The sequence below is a fragment of the Oryx dammah genome, unplaced genomic scaffold, assembly GCF_014754425.2.
Source record: "Oryx dammah isolate SB20612 unplaced genomic scaffold, SCBI_Odam_1.1 HiC_scaffold_17, whole genome shotgun sequence".
Classification (NCBI taxonomy): Eukaryota; Metazoa; Chordata; class Mammalia; order Artiodactyla; family Bovidae; genus Oryx; species Oryx dammah.
The window spans coordinates 45,238,739-45,259,525 of NW_024070201.1; the positions used below are offsets into that span (position 1 = coordinate 45,238,739).

General features: G+C 37.8%; 1 protein-coding gene across 1 annotated transcript in view; it reads left to right on the forward strand.

Annotated features, from left to right (window-relative positions):
* Positions 1 to 424: 424 nt before the first annotated feature.
* LOC120876539 (interferon-induced very large GTPase 1-like) overlaps positions 425 to 20,787 on the forward strand; it is a 41,573-nt gene continuing 21,210 nt past the window's right edge. Inside the window, exons 1-2 of the mRNA XM_040258502.1 lie at positions 425 to 630; positions 12,589 to 12,658. The gene's annotated coding sequence lies outside the window, so the exon portion shown is untranslated. The remainder of the gene's footprint in view (positions 631 to 12,588; positions 12,659 to 20,787) is intronic.

A 20,787-nucleotide genomic window follows, 5' to 3' on the forward strand; every position in this document is an offset into this window, starting at 1 on the left:
TCTCCCATGTTCTTTATCTGGTGCTCACCCCAGGCCACCATAAATAAACATGCACACACACCACTCCCCCAACGTTAGTCTTCCATTTGCAATAACCATAACACCCAGGAATCACAATGCAAACACAATTATAAATCACAATTATCTAATCATAATTATATAAATAAATATAAATCACAGTTATAAATGAATGATTGAATAAATAAATAAGTGAGTAGGATTCTTTTAAATCAGCTGATTTTTTTTTAATTTTATTTTTACTTTATTTTACTTTACAATACTGTATTGGTTTTGCCATACATTGACATGAATTCACCACGGGTGTATACGAGCTCCCAATCCTGAATCCCCCTTCCACCTCCCACCCCATATCATCTCTCTGGATCATCCCATGCACCAGCCCCAAGCATCCTGTATCCTGATTTTTTAAAAGAGGTAAAAAAAATAGAAAAAAAAACCAAAGTGAAACCAGTTTTTCACTTCCTGCTTGCTGTTTTACCACAGAAGGAGCTGAGGTCTAGGCTGGAGATTTCAGTAAGCAAACTGCCAGACTCAGGGAAGGAACCTGCTCTGTTTTCTCGCTCATCTCTGGAGCAACCTGAAGACAGAAGCTTGGCCTCAAGGAGGCAGGTAAGTGAAGGAAAAGGAGAGAATTGGGTAGACAGAGAGATACAACAACATACTAAGAGACTAAAATAAAAACAGAAATTGATGGAAACGGGAATAGAGACAGTCATAGATCAAGGCAGATTAAGGCACGATGAGAACACAAATATGAATCTAATATTCTCATTGTTCCAATAAACAGCTCCAAATCTGAGGGAAAGGGAGTACATTATCAAAAGAGACAAACAATTTTCTAACTTCTATTGTCAAATAAAAATAAATCTACACTGACATAAGAAGAGACTTCATTTGAAAGGATTATTGCAATCAAGGGAAAGAGACTATTGTAATTGAGAAAACAGTTCAAACAAAACTGCAAGCATCTCAAAGGAAAGGTAGAAAGCAATTTTCGTCTGTAGGGAAGGGTGAACAGGCTAGAATGAACACAGAAGAGAGGGTGTGTATAAAAGGAAATATTTTTATTCTTAGGAGGGATCATTAAGGAGGGGTTGGTTGTATGCTGGATCAAAACGAGGATGGGTCAACCTTAAGGGGGCTAAAAAGGAGAGAAGTTTAATGTTTAGTTTCAAACACTGCAGTTGATCAGGGGGACAAACAGCTTAGTGAAAGTTTCATGAGGCAAAGAATGGAATTTAAAGGGTCTTTGTCTGATTTCACATTTAAAACAAGTAAGCAAGAAAGATCTACTGTATAACAATACAGAGAGAAAGAAAAGCAGTTCATTTTAAAAAAGGGCCTCTGTGTCTGGCCTCCTTTAAGCAATAGGAACACACAAATGAGTTCTACCAAAGTCATATGCAAAACGGGGGCTCTTTGCAGTAAGTTAATTCTCAGAACACAAAAGGTTGCATGGATTTCTTTTAACCATCACTGCTTTCCAAGAGCAAAGGACTCATGAAAATTTACTTTATTATGACTCAGGTAAGTAAGAGGTGCTATAGTAAATACAGAGAAGAAGGGAACTAACTGGACCTGGAAGAATAAAGGGAGGTTTCACAAATAAGGAGAATTGGTTAGCAGTATAGTATCCTGGGAAATGCTCATCTAATATAATATTTTGCTGATCTAATATTTGAATTGATATAAAACAGATTAACAGGACAAAGTTAAGTTTAATTACATACTTACAGAAACCCCACCAAGACTCAAAGATGGTCTGGCAAGTGAGGCATATATACCATCTCAAGCTAAGGAGGAGGCAGTAGGGGTCTGGGGCTTCAAAGAGGAGGGGGACAGTTAAGCAGATGGGAAGAGCAAATGATTGGTAAGCAAATGTTTGCAATGCCGTGCAGATATGTCTTTCTGATAAAAAAGCTGTCTCTGGTAATAGCTCTTTCTGGCACAGTGTTAGTCGTTCAGTCACTCCAACTCTTTGCTACCCCACAGACTGTAGCTCACCAGGCTCCTCTGTCCATGGAGTTCTCCAGGCAAAAATACTGGAGTGGGTTGCCATTTCCTTCTCCAAGACTTTCTGGTACAGGCCCTCTATATAATTCTTTTAGGCAGTTCAAGGAGAGGTAAAAAAGCTTTTCCCGAATCTGCTGGGTCTTAATTGCCTTCTGCTCAGAACAATCCACATGTCAGAGTGGCAGATTTGGAGGTGGCATATTCTGCTGCACCTCAACATACAGGGTTAACAAAACTAGGAGATTGAGGAAAGATGACAGAGTACAGCTTTTAAGGGAAGAAAGTGAACTAGAAGTTTAGAAAAGGAAAAAGAGTGGTTGCAAAAATAATTGGGTTGGGACTTCCCTGGCAGTCCAGTGGTTAAGACTTCACTTTTTGAGGTTTGATACCCAGTGGGGGAGCTAAGATGCCAACTGCTTTGCAGCCAGATGACCAAATCATAAGAGAGAAGTAATATCATAACAGAAGGCTCAGACGGTAAAGCGTCAGCCTACAATGCTGGAGACCCAGGTTCAGTCCTTAGGTCGGGAAGATCCTCTGGAGAAGGAAATGGCAACCCACTCCAGTACTCTTGCCTGGATAATCCCATGGACAGAGGAGCCTGGTAGGCTACAGCCCCTGGAGACACAAAGATTCAGACACAACTGAGCGACTTCATTTCACTTCATTTCAAAGAAAAAAAGGGGTGACTGGGTTGATTGTTGCCAGATTGTGATAGGGATTGGATGCTACGGCCAGGTAATTTGATCATATCATAAACCAATGAGGACTTTTCGAGTTTTGTAAACAAGTTAATGATTTACCAATGAGTTTCAGGATGCACTGTGAAAGGTGGACCATACAAGGATAGAGATACAGATTCAAGAGCTTCTTATACAGAGCAGTCAAATAGCAGAAACTAATGCTCGGCATTTAGTAGGTTACTAACAGGGACATAGTTTAGGTGAAGAAGTAGGAAAAAATGGCTTGCAAGAAATAAAAGGTGCCCACATCACCATTTCCCTATCAAAATGCAGTAATACCCCCAAAGAGCCAGAGTTAGGAATTCAAATTAAGTTTCTAACTGGATAAGCCACTCAACACCATAAATCCAAGTACAAAGAGGAGCTACAGAAATAGTAATATCTAGAATAGGAGGTAGAGATTAAGAGGTAAGCTAACATTTTGTTACTTTTTTCTTTTTTATTGAGATATAATTGACATATAATATCAGTTAAGCTGTGCAACATGACTCCGTATGTGTATATATTGCAAAATGATAATCCACAGCAAGTCTAGTAAAATCCATCACCACACAGTTATACTTTACTTTTCCTTATGATGAAAAACTTTAAGGTCTTCTTAGCAACTTTCAAGTCACAATAGTGTACTATCCACTACAGTCATCATGCTGCACATAACATTCCCAGGACTCACTCCTTTATAACTACAAATGTCAGCCTTTGTTCCTCCTTCACCAGTTTTCCATCCTTCTCTCCCACCCTCTGGCAGCGACCCATCTGTTCTCTGTATCATTTAGCTCATTTTTGGTTATGTTATGTTTTGTCTTAGCTTCCATATGTAAGTGAGATTATATGGTATTTATCTTTGTCTGACAGTTTACTTAATATAATGCCCTCAAGGTCAAACCATGTTGTCACAAATGGCAGGATTTCTTTCTCTCTCTCTCTCTTTTTTTATTTTTGCTGAGTAATATTCCATTAGAAATGTACCACACTTTATTTATCCATCGATCCATCAGTGGACATTTATGTTGCTTTCAACTTTGGTTATTGTAAATAATGCTGGAATGAACCTGGTCAGGGATGGGGAGGATCTTTTCAAATTAGTATTTTCTTTTCCTTTAGATAAATACCCACTGGTGTCACTGGTGGATCATGATATTTGATAGAAACTGGACAAGGCTAGACACTGCATCAAGAGCCTAAAGCAGCTCACAATTAGCAGCAGTCTTTGAACACATATTCTCTAACTACATGATCAAAAGCAGTCTCAGGTTACTCTCCATCCAATTATCTCATTGTTTCTTTGCTAACACATAACCTAAATTATTTTCGTTCTTCAAATATTTTGAAGTTTATGGTCTGCTTCCCTCAGTAGAGGTAAACACTGTAGAGGCAGGGAGCTAACCTGCCTTATTCATTGGTCAACACACAGTACCTAAAACATTTCCCAGCATGCTGAAAGCCCTCAATAAATATGTGTGAAATAAATGCTGACATTTAAAAATCTTTACCAAACTGCCATTCAGCGGTACTTGTATGATCTCATTCACTCAACGGCACATCATCATGATAGGTATAAGAGAGGAGAGATGGTCCACAAAGAGGAGCTCCCAAGTTTAACAGGATAGAAAGCTGGAAAGGCTCCCTGGACTGGATAATTAGAATGTAAATATCAGGCTTCTAGAAAACTTTTTGTAGAAAAAGGTGAGGGCAAAAGTGAAACTAAATAATAATAAGTGGATAGGATGCGTTCAGCAATTTATTTCATCAACAAATATTTACTGAGCCAGAAGTACTAAATTTGAAATTCCTTTTTGAGAAATCTGGCAATAAAAGAAATATAAAGAAAAGCTTATGGAGGAGGCAAGATCCACTCTATATTTAAACAAAAACTGGAAGATATGTGTTTTCTTATCCAAAGTAAAGCAACCACAAAAGTAAAATCTGAAGATATTTTAGACCCAAGATAAAGAAAAAAAAGAAAGAAAAAGCCCAATGGGAGGTGAGTATAGCACGATTTAGAGGACAGAGTTATTATTGCAAAGAGGTTAGGGATGCCTCTTCCTTAGGGACCAGAGGGAAGAACACAAGAGTGAATAGAGTCTAAATTTGAAGGTGACAACCTTTGAAGATGAGGAAGGTCTGACCACATAGCTTCTACCCTTTGTAGAAATGGAAAGGGACGTCACCAAATGTGAGAGGAGCCTCAACTAATGCTCTCTTTGATGTAATCTTTCTTGCATTCATAGACCCCTCTCAATGTTTCTGGACTATCGGTTCAAAGGACCTACTCAGCCTTTTTCTTATTTATCTCTCTAACCCCATTGTCTCGAAAAGTGCCTGGCACTTAGGTGTAGACCAGTAAGTGTAAATTATATGTAAAATTATGAAGATGAGTCGTTTGATTGTGGAAAGTGAAGAAGAGAATGAAAAAGAATCAAACTAGACTCTTTTGGGACACTGGGAAGATGGCAATAGTATGGATGCGTTGAGAAAACGAAAGGCAGAGAGAGGTTTAAACAAGTTACTGGGTGCAAGCTGGGATGCATGTATGTTCCACCTCAAGGGTCTCACCTGCTGGTAAGAAGTACAACTCTGTCCTAGGCTGCTCCCATGCTGGCTTCACATTCCCTTGGGCCCCCAGGGATTCAACTATTTTCTTCAGTCTCCTCAGTTATCCATAAACATCCTCTGCACACTTGGCTGCTCCTGGCTCAGGTCCCAGTTCAGTTTCTTTCTGTCCTCAAGACAATGCCTCATATTGCAACTGTAGCTAAGGCATTTGCTACTAATCGCTAGGTACGTGAAGACAAAAATGTAAAAACCAAGGAAAAGGAAAAGATCTTCTCTTGCTATGTGGCTTTAGAATGCTCCTAGAAGCTTCACTAGTCTAAAAGCAAATTAGAATATGGGAATAAAATAGTCTCACGGAAGTCACATCTAAGTGTAAGCATACACTCCCACATAAAGGAACCTATGTTCTCACACTAGAAAGGTCCCACAGAAGATGGAATCATGAGACTTCCTCTATCCTAGTTTAAAATTATTTTATTTTTATGTCAATTTTATTGTGAAATAACCTAAGCACAAAAAAATGCATGCATTTAAGCTGTACATTTTGATGAATTTTGCCAAGTTGAAACCACTAAACCCTTGAAACTATTCCCACAATCAAGACATAAAATATTTTCATGATCCCCCAAAATTTACAGTGCCCCTTTGCAGTCGATTCCTCCCTCTGTTCCAGTCGCAGGCAACCACTGATATTCTTCGGGTTACTATAAATTAGTTTGCATTTTATATAAGTGGAATAATACAAGAAGTACTCTTTTGTTGAGGGCTTCTTTCAGACAGCAGAATAAATTTTAAATTCAACCATGTTGTGGCTTGTATGAGTAGTTATCCATTTCTATTATTAAGCAGTATTTTATTGTATAGCATATTTTGTTTAGCTATTGGATTAGCCAGAAAATTCATTCAGGGGATGTTACACAAACACCCAAAAGAACTTTTTGGCCAACCCAGTATCTACCTATTTATGGACATTTTGAGTATTTCCAGCTTTTAAATATTATGCAAAAATCTACTGTGAACATCTATACACAAATCATTGTGTGGATGAAATTTTTAATTCTCTTGTTTAGATATCTAGAAGTGAAATGTCTGAGTCATATGGTGTGTGCGTGTTTCACAAGAGACTAACAAGTTTCTGAAATGGACTACCAATAGTGAGGCATGGTCTAGCTGCTCTACATCCTCTCTGATGCTTGATATTGTCAGTCTTCTTGATTTTAGCCTTTCTAAAGAGTTTGTTCTGGTTCCTCATTGCAGTTTTAATCTGAATTTCCCTAATGACTGATGACGTTCACCATCTTTTCAGGCACTTACTGACCACTCTATATTCTTTTATGAAATCAGGTATTTAAACACTTTGCCCTGTTCTTACTGCATTCTCCTACATATTATTGAACTGTAAGAGTCTTTATATAATTTGGATACAAGTTTTTTTGTCAGATAGATTCATTGAAAATATTTTCTGCCATTCTTTTTAGACCTTAATATAATTTTCAGAGAGCCAAATTTTTCATTTTTATTCTCTAGTTGATCAGTTTTCTTATGGCTCATGATTTTAGTGTCCTAAGAAAGTTTTGCCCACTACAAGGGCATGAATATTAATGTTTTTCACTCTTCTTTCATCCAGAAGTTTAATAGGTTAATTTTTACATTTAAGTTTTGGTCTATTTTGAGTTATTTTGGGTGTGGTGTGATGAGCTATTTTGGGTGTGGTATAAAGCAGGCTCAATGATCAGGTTTTTTCCACATGGATATACAATTGTCCCAGCACCATTTGTTGAATAGATTTTCCATTCTTCTTTGCAAATCGGTGTAGGATATATGTATGAGTGTATTTCTAGATCCTCTGTACACCTCCATTTCTATTGACCTATATCTGTCGTCATTAATACCATCTTGTTCTTGGTAGCAGTATGTACGTCTTAAAATCAGACAATGTAATTATCTCTACATACACACTCAAACCACATATACATGTGCACTTTCCTTAGGACAAAAGAGTCCCAAAAATTCCTATTTCTGAGAGAAGATATCTTGAGTTTGAATAGCTCAAAGCTTCCTGACAATCTCAGCAAGTTGGAATTAATAGTATTCATGAACTTTAACAAGCTAGAGATCAATATAGATTAGATAAATGAACAAATATCTGAACCTTTATAACATGGGTGTCATCAACTATATCCCTTCTACTGAATTTCTGCTAAATATGGCTGAGAGGCCTATTCTCCACAGTCTTCCTCTTTAGAACCTGAGGTGCGATAGAAAGGAAACTTTGAGTTAGGGAATGTCACAGAAGATCTCGGAATACAAGTTACCTGATGTTATTTTCCTGTCACATAGATGTCCACACAACTTTATCTGTGTTTTTCTTAGACAACAGGAAATTAAACAAAGAATTACCCTCTCCTCCTTTTTTACAGGGAACAAGTCATTTAATAAAAAGCCTAAGTTTACCTGCTAGTCTCTGAAAATCTCCATTTCCCAGTGGCCTGACCCTTACCCTAAAGAGCTATAAGTCTTTCTCTAGTCCTGTCCAACTGTACCCTCAAATTTGTCTCAGACCAATCATGTTCAGTCTTTTTAGCTCAGGAAATAACAAACAGGTTCTCAGAGGTTTTTCCATATAAGGTCTGAGATTCTCTGCTTTCTGTTTATGTGACTATGAAAGATTTGAGCCCAATAACCATAAAACATGTGCCTGTGACTTTACCCTAATTAGGAAGAACACAGATTAACTTGACAGTCCTCCTGGCATGGAACAAAGACTGCTTTGGTCTCTTCTCCTGGTCTCTTTGATCCTTCCTCCAATGACCAATGACTTTTCAAACCATAGAGAAGATGATGCCATGAGATTAGAGTCTACCAGTATCTATAGTTTAATGAAGTATCCCAAATTGACCACTTAAGCATGGCCAGATGGAGTATTAGAACACTGCCCATATTCCAGAACAATCTCTCATACTCTTAGCTACTTCTTATCATTAATCTCTCTACTTCCTAACAGTTTACACTAGTCATTACTCAAACTTGTGATATTATAAATTCATTTTGGCAGGTATTTATCTTTCTGTATATGGAATCATATTATATGTATTCTTTTGTATTTGCTTGTTTCAAACTTAAATTTGTGAGATTTACCCATATTGTTGTATATCACTATGATATTGTTTTTATTATTGTATGAATATGTCATTTTTTAGTTATGATGTGACTGTAAAAGGACATCAGGATTGTTTCCAATTTTTCACTTTTATGAATAGTGTTGCTATGAACATTCTGGTGGATATGACTTGATGTGTGTTTAAAAACAGTTCTACTGGCATATACATAAGGATGAAAAACCTGACTCATTCCTGTCACTTATTTATATGTACCCATAATTTCTTCTTTTGAAATTCTTTTTGTCTACTTTTGTGATACCAATTGAGATTTCTTTATTTCATTTTATGATTTCATTAGTTAGGATGATGGACAGAGAAGCCTGAGGGACACATACATGTGGTCACAAAAAGTGGGACATGACTGAGCATGCACACACACAGAGAGAAAGGAATCACCCTTTCATGTCATTACTAACTTTCATTCTTATCTGTCACATTCAGAAATAAATTTTTACCAGCTTGGTACATTTTCACTGTCATTACCACCAAACACACGCACACACACAGAGTATCCTCACCTATACCACCTAGTCCTGTATTGAGCTAATTGGAATTTTTAGTTTTTATTGAAGTATAGTTGCTTCATAATATTGTGTTTGTTGCTACTGTATAGCAAAGTGAATCAGCTGTACAAATACATTTATCCTCTGTCTTTTGGATTTCCTTCCCATTTAGGTTACCACAGAGCACTGCATACAGTTTCCTGTGCTGTACAGTAGGCTCTCATTTGTTATCTATTTTATACATAGTATGTATATGTCATCCCGTCCTCCTTTCCCCCTTGATATCTATATATTTGTTCTCTACATCTATGTCACTATTTCTGCTTTATAAATAAGATCATTTATACCAATTCTTTCAAATTCCACACATATGCATTAATATATGCTATTTGTTTTTCTTTTTTTGACTTAATTCACTCTGTATAAAAGTCTCTAGGTCCACCCACATCTCTATAAATGACCCAGTTTCATTTCTTTTTATGACTGAGTAATATTCCATTGTATATATGTACCACGTCTTCTTTATCCATTTCTCTCTTGATGGACATTTAGGTTGTTTCCATACCCTGGTTATTGCAAATGGTGCTGCAATGAACACAGGGGTGCATGTGTCCTTTTGAAATATGGTTTTCTTTGGGTAATTGCCCAGTAGTGGGATTGCTGGGTCACATTTTAGTTCTATTTTTAGTTTTTTAAGGAATATTTATACTGTTCTGCTTAATGGGTATATCAATTTATATTCCCACCAACAGTTCAAAGGGTTTCCCTTTTCTCAATACCCTCTCAAGCATTCATTGTTTGTATGAACTAGATAGAATTTTCATTATAACTGTTTTCAGTTTTTACCTTATACAATAAAATCATTACACTAGTGGCTTTACTTTTTTCTTTACTAATTTGGTTGACAGATAATCTTAGGATCAAAATCATATTCCTTAAGACTATTAAAAATAGTGCTATAATATCATGTAGCAATACCATGCTGCTACTGGGAACTCTGACATCTGCCTGCTTTCATTAATAACATATCTGTAAATAACCAAGATTTTTCATTTGTTTAGTATTCAAACTCCTTACTATCTATTCTACGAATAGGAGAGTATTTCCAGGATATAGTAAACAGAGTTGTTTCTGTTGTTGTTAACTTCATACAACATTTGATCTAAATTTTAATTATGGACACTCAGGCCTACTACAGCTCTGGGAAATAGTCTATTTTATTTCTTCGATAATTTATGCAATTATCAGAAATTTCAGGTAATTTTTCTGACCATATTAGACCCAGTCACATGTCAGCAGCATTTCTCGATCTAGCCTACCTGTCTCCTTAAAAAGCTTTATACCTCTGCACAGGCCTTTCCATTTCTTTATCCTTTGAAGTTAAAGTCTTAAAAAATTTAACTCAGTTGAACATTCTAGCACAGTAGTTGAATTTTCATGTGTATTCATTCAAATACTGAGACAGAAAGAGTACCTCAACTGGAAACTAAGAAGTAAAGAGAGTCAAATGATACATCATCATGTTCAGGCCAACAGAAATGGCAAATTTATTTTTTACACTCCCACCCTTTCTCCACTAAAAATGTTTCCTTAGAAGAGAGTTTTATTCAAAATGTGATTTACCACTTGGCAACATTTCCAAAATGGAAGTTGAGGTGTTTATAAAAACCATAGTTCCTGACCAACAAGCTAGATCTTCCATGTCAGATTCTCTGTGAGTGGGGTGGGAATCCACATTTTTAAGATATCCTCAGGTAAACATTATTCGATATAAAGTCTGACAACAACTACTTTGAAAGATTAACTCATGTTTTTAACTTTAAATTGGTTTAAAACCAAGTCAAGTTCAATCAGTCAGAAGAGTGAGGACATTACAACCCTTAACACTTGCATTAATTTGCTGCAATTTCTGCCTATTTTGAATAGATTCCTGTCTTCTTTAAATCTATCTCTATAATTTGGCATTCAAATAGACCAAAACTATATGCTTCCCTGGTGACTCAAACAGTAAAGAACCTGCCTGAAATGCAGGAGACCTGGGTTTGATCCCTAAGTTTGGAAGACTCCCTGGAGAAGGGAACAGAAACCCACTCCAGTATTCTTATCTGGACAATTTCAAGGACAGAGGAGCCTGGCAAGTTATAATCCATGAGGTCACAAAGAGTCAGACATGACTGAGAGACTAATATTTTCACTTCATTTTCATATGATAAGCAAGGTAGAGAAATCATCGATAAAATCTTTCCAGTACCACCAAGAATGGGTAAATATTCTACCTCTACCCCAAAAGTCCTTCACTGTAGGCAACAACAAAGTAGACAAGAACTAAAAGAATCTTTTCTTCTCCTCATCCTTGTTCCTATTACACATATCTCTGCTCCTCTTTCATTGACACAACACCAGTATCAGCTCTGAGGCACATGAAGCTACAAGGAATGACTCATTGACGTTGGAAACTATTAGAAAAAGTGCCTTATATACAAGTCCTCAATATACACAGTATTTTATATGTATTTTTCTTAGAGAATAAGTCAGTGAAAGACAAAAAAGGATCTTCAACAACGATCTAGTTCTATGACTATTACTAGATCCCTGCTGGAACTGACAAAGGTGATTTTTATGTGACTTCAGTGGATTTCTTCCCAGACATTCTAGTTGGAAGTGGAAAGGAAGGATCCTGGTAAACACCTTAACTGTAAAATTTATTTACTCTTGAGGGAAATACTAGTGTGTTCTGGACCTACATACACCTAGTAAAGGCCTCTACATTCATCTTCAGCAGAGATCATTTTGTTAGGTTATAATAGATACCAAGGATTCAGTCTTCAGCAAGAATTGAATATATGGATTGATTTCCATGTTACACTTTCTGCAGTCAATATAAAATCTTACTTTTACCATGCTGCTTCATGATCAAACGTTGTGTCCACTGGGGTGTAAACCAATGCTCTCAAATCACAGGCAGATCATCTCCTAATGTGGGGATATATCCATAGTGTGCCAGTTTCCTTCAGGGAAGGTAATCTAAAAATTGTCTTCTCACACATTCAACTCCTACCCAACACTCAGCACAGTTACTCTTGCAGAATGAATAATGATAGGAGCATGAGAGTGTAACAGGACAGACCAACTCCCCAGCTTTCCAGTGTCACAGTATCTGTCCAAATATGAAGCAGACCATCTAGTGGAGATGATCATTGAGAAGTCTACCCTCTCCCTATGTGTCTTTGTCTGCGCCCTCAAACTGACAGCTCTGAGAATTCTAGGTCAGTAGGCTTAGTCTTAAAGTCTTAGAAGGAAAAAGTAGCAAGAGCTACTGTCCTACATTTTTTGTTCCTTCCTAACCCATATGGAGGTCAATGACTATGGAATTTCAAATGCTTAAGAGGCCTTCTTTGGGTTACAATCTCCCATATCTCCTAAAGAAAAGCATCCCTCCATTTTGAGACAAGAAAATAATAGAATTGCTAAAACAGCAGCAGAAGAGACCCACAGCATCTCCATTAATTTGAGTCTATACCAAAATGTTGAAAGTTATGTTCCATGTTGCAGCAATTTCCATAACTAATATTACCTATTATCTCATGGCAGAAGCTTCAGAAGATGGGAAGCCACTTCTGAAAGAAAACCTACAGGATCAGCGTTCCTGACTGCAGTTGTGGTATGTAGTTTCTAGTTAAAGTAAAAATCAATCAAACAAACAAACAAAAAACAAACCTTGGCCTTAATTTAGACCCTTAAGTCTTGATCTTTCCATTCATTTCCCAAATGTATGTAACCTTCCTAATCTTTATTGGACTTGACATATTATCATTAAGCCCTATATTTATTCTCCTTGGAATGGTGGGTCTGACATTCTACTTTCAGTCTTCATGGTCTCCTAGAGATTGAAACCTGCTTCTACCTTGGGGAGCTTCTCTTCTTCCTACATTTCCATTCTTGGTCCCATTGGATCCTCTAGTCCTTGGAATTTATTCATCCCATTCAAACAGCCTTTGTCTCTTTTCATGATGTTTTCCCTGATGCACTTGCCACTTTTCAGGTTACTTTAGTTCATAGGCCAATCTTAACTGAATATCATCTCTTAAAATTTGCCTCTACCACCTGGAATAGGTATAGGCACCAAATGAATTCCATGTACACAATAGCTCAGTTATAATCCTAAACCACCTAAACTCCAAGTCCCATTAGTCAACTAAGAGGATATCTTGAAGGTTATATGTATCTCCATATAACAGCCATCTTACTTGTTTGGATGGCATACACTCCCTGGGCTATGCTTCTCTCTTAATTCCTTTCTCTACTCTACCTTGATGCACTGAAAAATTCCCTGGAACCTAATCTGCATATGTATTCCTTCCAAGTTCTCTGGTTTAGGTCTTCAAGTCTCCAGTAATAGTTCCTCTCTCCAGATTTTCCTAAACTGTGAAGCATGCCCTTATAAGTCAGAGAATCTGATTCTCCTTTGGCTAGGTGGTGGCAAACTCCTTTAGAGCCGCCTCCCCTTCAGTGGGATTTGCTTCATTGAGTAACATATCCCTCTGGGCACTGAGATTGTGGTTCCAACAGAGACTTTAGAACAATTGAAGACAGGAAGTGTTAACATTTATTGAGCTCTTCAGTTCAGTTCAGTTCAGTTCAGTTCAGTCGCTCAGTCATGTCCGACTCTTTGGGACCCCAGGAATTGCAGCAGCCAGGCCTCCCTGTCCATCACCATCTCCTGGAGTTCACTCAGACTCACATCCATCGAGTCGGTGATGCCATCCAGCCATCTCATCCTCTGTTGTCCCCTTTTCCTCCTGTCCCCAATCCCTCCCAGCATCAGAGTCTTTCCAATGAGTCAACTCTTCACATGAGGTGGCCAAAGTACTGGAGTTTCAGCTTTAGCATCATTCCTTCCAAAGAACACCCAGGATTGATCTCCTTCAGAATGGACTGGTTGCATCTCCTTGCAGTCCAAGGGACTCTCAAGAGTCTTCTCCAACACCACAGTTCAAAAGCATCAATTCTTCAGCGCTCAGCTTTCCTCACAGTCCAACTCTCACATCTACACATGACCGTGGAAAAACCAAAGCCTTTACTAAACGGACATTTGTTGGCAAAGTAATGTCTCTGCTTTTCAATATGCTATCTAGGTTGGTCATAACTTTTCTTCCAAGGAGTAAGTGTCTTTTAATTTCATTGAGCTCTTAGTATACGTCAAACACTGGACTGAGGACTTCATATACTTTACCACTTGGCATGCAGATGAGGGTAGCTCCATGATTCAGGGCCTACCTAATGACCTCCCTTTGCTGCTAAACAATAGAATGTAGCCTACATGAAGGAATTTTCAGGTAAAATTAAGGTCCCAATCAGTTGATTTTGCTTTAACCAAAACGAAGATTATCCTGGATAGGCTCAACTTAATCAGGCAGAAGGCCTTAAAAAGAGTCTCAGCCCTTCTTTAGAAATAATTTTCCCTCCTGCTGACTTACAGAAGTAAGCTATCGTGTTGAAGGAAGGCCTATGGAAAAGGTAATGTGGCCAGGAACTGTGAACAGTCCTAAAATCACAAGAAAATTAATTCTGTCAATATGTATAAGCTAAGAGCAGCTTTTCTAGTTGAAACTCTAGATGAAAATACAGCTCAGTCAACACCTGGAGTGCTGCCTTATAAAACCCAGCTAAGTCATGCCAGACTCCTGACAGAAATTGCAATATATCTGTGTTTTGAGATACTAAGTTTGTGGCAATCCATCATAAAACAATATAAAAAAAATGCAGATTTTGATGCCTAGAAGTGGTACCTAAAACCTTGGAAAATAACTGAAATGAGTCAAGTGAGCAGAGACTAGAAGAACTTTGAGAGAAAGCCTATATGTTTTCAACAGTCTGTTGGTAGAAATCTAATCTTTAAATATGCCACAGTGAGAGTTCAGAAGAAATTGAGGAACATGCTATTAGAAACAGAAGGAGGAAGATTCTTGTTACAAAGTGATAAAAAGCTTAGCAGAATTATATCCTGGAGTTATGTTCAAGAAAATACTTAAAAGCTGGTTTTATACTTAGGGAGCTGGTTAAAAGTGACTCTTGAATTCTTTTTTTTCTATTTATGATAATACGTGAGAGGAGAATGATAAACTGAGGAAAGAACTGTTACACAAAACGAAATCAAGACCTTACAATTTTGAAATTTCTCACCATCTGTAAGAATTAAGAGATTCACAGTCTTCATCTGTTTAGTATGACTGTACAACTTTTCCCTAAAGCTTCAGAAAGATTAAAAGGTGAAGGAATCAGGCACAAAAATAGGCCTTCCTATCATTTGAAGGATAAAGGTTCCCTATAATACTAGAAATAAAACTACCATATGACCCAGTAATCCTATTAGTGAGCTATCTATATATACCCTGAGAAAACTGTAACTGAAAGAACATCTATACCCCAATGTTCACTGCACCACTATTTATAATAACTAGGACATGGAAACAAACTAGATATCTATTGACAGATGAATGGATAGAGAAGCTGTGGTATATATATACAACAGAATATTACTCAGCTATATAAAAGAATGCATTTGAGCCAGTTCTAGTGAGGTGGATGAACTTAGAGCCTATTATACAGAGTGAAGTAAGTCAGAAAGATAAAAACAAATATGATATATTAACACATATATGTGGAATCTAGAAAGACAGTATTGATGAACCTATTGATAGGGCAGCAATGGAAACAATCCTAAAAGATGATGTTGTGAAAGTGCGTCACTCAATATGCCAACAAGTTTGGAAAACTAGGCAGTGGCCGCAGGACTGGAAAAGGTCAGTTTTCATTCCAATCCTAAAGAAAGGTAGCGCCAACAAATGCTCAAACTACCACACAATTGCACTCATCCCACATGCTAGCAAAGTAATGCTCAAAATTCTCCAAGCTTGGCTTCAACAGTACATGAACCATCATTCCAGATGTTAAAGCTGGTTTTCGAAAAGGCAGAAGGACCAGAGATCAAATCGCCAACATCCAGTGGATCATCAGTAAAACCAAGAGAGTTTCAGAAAAACATCTACATCTGCTTAGAGACTATGCAGTCTTTGACTCTGTGGATGACGACAAACTGTGGAAAATTCTGAACAAAATGGGAATACAGACCACCTGACCTGCCTCCTGAGAAATCTGTATGCAGGTCAAGAAGCATCATTTAGAACCGGACATTGACAATGGACTGGTTCAAAATTGGCAAAGGAGTACGTCAAGGCTATATATTGTCACCCTGCTTATTTAACCTATATGCAGAGTACATCATGCAAAATGACAGGCTGGATGAAGCACAAGCTGGGTCAAGATTGCTGGGAGAAATATCATACCTCAGATATGCATATGACACCATCCTTATGGCAGAAAGCGAAGAAGAACTAATGAGCATCTTGATGCAAGTGAAAGAGGAGAGTGAAAAAGTTGTCTTAAAACTCAACATTAAGCTAGCTAACATCATGGCATCTGGTCCTATCACTTCATGGCAAATAGATGGGGAAACAGTGGAAACAGTGACAGACTTTAATTTTGCGGGGCTCCAAAATCTGTGCAGATTGTGACAGAAGCCATGAAATAAAAAGACGCTTATTCCTTGGAAGAAAAGTTATGACCAACCTAGACAGCATATTAAAAAGCAGAGACATTACTTTGCCAACAAAAGTCCCTCTAGTCAAAGCTATGGTTTTCCAATAGTCATGTATGGATGTGAGTTGGATTATCAAGAAAGCTGAGCACTGAAGAATTGATGTTTTGAACTGTGGTGTTGGAGAAGACTCCTGAGAGTCCCTTGGCCTATAAGGAGATGAAACCAGTCCATCCAAAAGGAAACCAGTCCTGAACATTCTTTAGAAGGACTAATGCTGAAGCTGAAACTCCAGTACTTTGGCCACCTGATGCAAAGAATTGATTCCTCGGAAAAGACCCAGATGCTGGGAAAGATTGAAGGCGGGAGGAGAAGGGGACGGCAGAGGACGCGGTGGTTGGATAGCATCACCAACTCAACGGACATGAGTTTGAGTAAGCTCCAGGAGTCGGTGATGGACAGGGAGGCCTGGCGTGTTGCAGTCCATGGGGTTGCAGAGTCGGACACGTCTGAGCAACTGCACTGAACGGAATGGAACACAGACATAGAGAATAGATTTGTGGACACAATAGGGGAAGGAGAGGTTGAGATGAATTCAGAGAGTATCTTGGAAACACACATTACCATATGTAAAATAGATAGCCAGTGGGAATTTGCTATATGATGCAGGGAGCTCAACCCAGTGATCTGTGACAACCTAGAGGGGTGGGATAGTAGGTTGGAGGGAGGTTCAAGAGGGAGGAGACCTATGTATACTTGGCTGATTCATGGTGATATATGGCAGAAACCAACACAATACTGTAAAGCAATTATCCTCCAATTAAAAATAATAAATAAATAAAAATCATTTTAACTACATCCTCCCCAAAAAGAGGATAAGGATTGCCTCACAGATATCAACCAAACTATAAGTCCTCTAGTGAGCTTATGGGTACTGTTTCCTACTATTTCAGCAGGAGGGCAAAGCTTAGTAGGGTTTCTCTGGCAAAGGGAAACCCTTTGTGTGCCCATTTAACATAGGCTTATCATTATCTAAAAACTGTAACAATTTTTGGCTTCCCTGATGGCTCAGAGGTTAAAGCGTCTGCCTCCAATGCGGGAAACCCGGGTTCGATCCCTGGGTCGGGAAGATCCCCTGGAGAAAGAAATGGCAACCCACTCCAGTATTCTTGCCTGGAGAATCTCATGGACAGAGGAGCTTGGTAGGCTACAATCCACGGGGTCACAAAGAGTCAGACATGACCGAGTGACTTCACTTTCACTTTATCATTATCTATAAATGTGGCTTTTGCCTAGAGGAGTGAATCCCACTGACATTTACAGAAGATCCACAAAGTTCTTGAGGAAATCTGTTCAGCAGAAACACTACTAAGCTGAGGTTAGAGAGAGTGTCTGTTTATGTCTGTCAGATATAGCTGGTTTAGAGTGTTGTTCAGTTCCCCTATTTGCTACTGGTCTTCTAACTGTTTCTCCATATGGAAAGTACAGCACTGAAATCTCCAACTATTATTTTAGAACTGTATATTTCTGCTTTCACTTCTCAATTTTTACCTCCTATGTGTTAGAGTTCTGTTTTTAGGTTCCTAGGTTTATATCTTCCTGATGGGTTCACATTTTAATCAATATTTAGTGTTCCTCCTTGCCTCTTGTAACAATTTTCGACTAAGTCTAAATTATCTGATCTTAGCACTGATATCTCAGTTCTCTTTTACTAACTATTTACCTGGAATGTCCTCTTCCATTCTTTTACGTTTGACCTATTTGTCTTGGATATAAAATGAGTCTTTTCTAGACAGCATATAATAGCATTTTGCTTTTTAATCTATTTTGAGAATATTTACCTTCTAGTAGAAGAGTTTCATCCATTTATAATTACTGATAATGAACATTTATTTCTGCAATTCTGCTTTGCCTTTCATATGTTTCATATCTTGTTTGTTCCTCAATGTCACCATTAACTGCCTTCTTTTGTGTTTGTATTTTTGTAGTGTATGATTTTGATTCCTTTCTAATTTATTTTTCTGCATATTTAAAAGTCATTTTAGCCTTGGTTGCGCTGGAGCTTACAATTAACCTCACAAACATGTAACAATCTATTTTGAGTTAATATCATATGAACTTCCATAGGAATGTAAAAATTCTGATCCTTCATTTCTCCATCCCTCTTCCCTTTATGTTATTGTGTCACAAATTACATCTTTCTACTTTGTGTGCCCATTTAACATAGGCTTATCATTATCATTCTATGATTTGTCTTTTTGATCAAGCTGGGAAAGAAAAAGGAGTCACAAATGAAAAATACACTAATATTGGCTTATGTATTCCTTTACCTGTGTTATTTCTTCACGTGGCTTCAAGTTTACTGTCTAGCGTCCTTTCATTTCCACCTGAAGGACTCTTTTTAGCATTTCTTATAGGACACATCTAGCATCACCAACTCAATGAACATGAATTTGAGCAAACTCCAGGAAACAGTGAAGGACATGGAAGCCTGACAGGCCGCAGTCCACAGGGTCACAACCAATCAGACACAACTCAGCGAGTGAACAAACAGGACACACCTACTAGTGATGAATTCCCTCAGCATTTGTTAATCTGGGAATCTCTTAACATCTCCTTTATTTTTGAATGACAGTTTTGCAGGTATACAGTTATGGGCTTTCTCTTTCTTTAGGTGCTTTAAATATGTCATCTCACGGCCTTCTGGCCTCCATGGTTTCTGCTAAGATGTCCAGTCTTTTTCTTAATGACTCTTCCTTAAATAGGACATTCAGTTCTCTTTAGCTGCTTTCAAGGTTCTTCCTTTGTCTCTGACTTTTAAAAGTTTTATTAGAACATGTCTCAGTGTGGATCTCTTGTGTCTTTCCTTTCTAAAGTTCATTGAGCTTCTTGATAGTGTAGATTCATGTATTTAATCAAAGTATGTCTTGTTGGTCATAGTTTCTTCAAAATTCTTTTACATCCCTTTCTCTCTGTTCTCTCCTTAACAAAACTTCCATTGTTTGATGTTCTATTATTGATAGTGTCTCACAGATCTCATAGGCTCTCTTCATTTTTGTTCATTCCCTTGTCTTTATGTTCCTCAGACTGGATAATTTTAAATGACTTGTTTTCAAGTTCTCTGATTTTCCACTCTGACTGCTCACTCAAATCTGATGTTGAAATTCTTAGTGAATTCATTTCCAGTATTGTAATTTTTAACCTAGAATTAGTTTGGTCCCTTTTCATAATCTGCATCTCTTTAGAGGTGTACACTGTTTGAGGAATATCATTCCCCTCGAGTTATACAATTTTTGTCCATGATTTCCTTTAGTATTTTGAGCATATTTAAGCCACTTGAATTAAAGGCCTTGCTGAGTAACTTCTATGACTTGATTACTCATAGTTTCTATTAATTTTTCTATGAATGGGTTATATTTTATTTCTTTGCAAGTTTTTAAAATTTTTTGTGGAAAGCTGAACATTTTGTATTTTATAATAAGATAACTCTTGAAATCATAAACTTTCTCATGCTCAGGGCTTGTTTTGGTTGATTCCTGTGGGTTTTGGTTATATGTCTAGCACTTTTCTACCTTTTTCTCTAAAAATATTAGTGGCATGTACTCTTAGAAATGTGTCCTTTATCTTATGGTAAGTTGATGTGTTGTTTGAGTTTTTTCACCTGGAGACAAAACAAAAACATACCCAAACAAACAACAGCAAGAAAAAAACACCGCTCTCTGCATACTGGCTCAGTGTTTCTCATGCCTCGAATACTTTGTTGTTCAGTCACTCAGTTGTGTCCAACTCTTTGTGACCCCATGGATGGCAGGACGCCAGGCTTTCCTGTCCATCACCATCTCCCAGAGCTTGCTCAAACTCATGTCCATTGAGTTGGTGATGCCATCCAACCATCTCCTCCTCTATCATCCCCTTCTCCTTCTGCCTTCAATCCTTCCCAGAATCAGGGTCTTTTCTAATGAGTCAGCTCTTCACATCAGGTGGCCCAAGTATTGGAGCTTCAGCTTCAGCATCAGTCCTTCCAATGAATGTTCAGGACTGATTTCCTTTAGGATGGACTGGTTGGATGTCCTTGCAGCCCAAGGGACTCTCAAGAGTCTTCTCCAACACCAGAGTTCAAAAGCATCAATTCTTTGGAGTTCATCCTTCTTTATGGTCCAACTCTCACACCCATTCTTTGGCATTACCTTTCT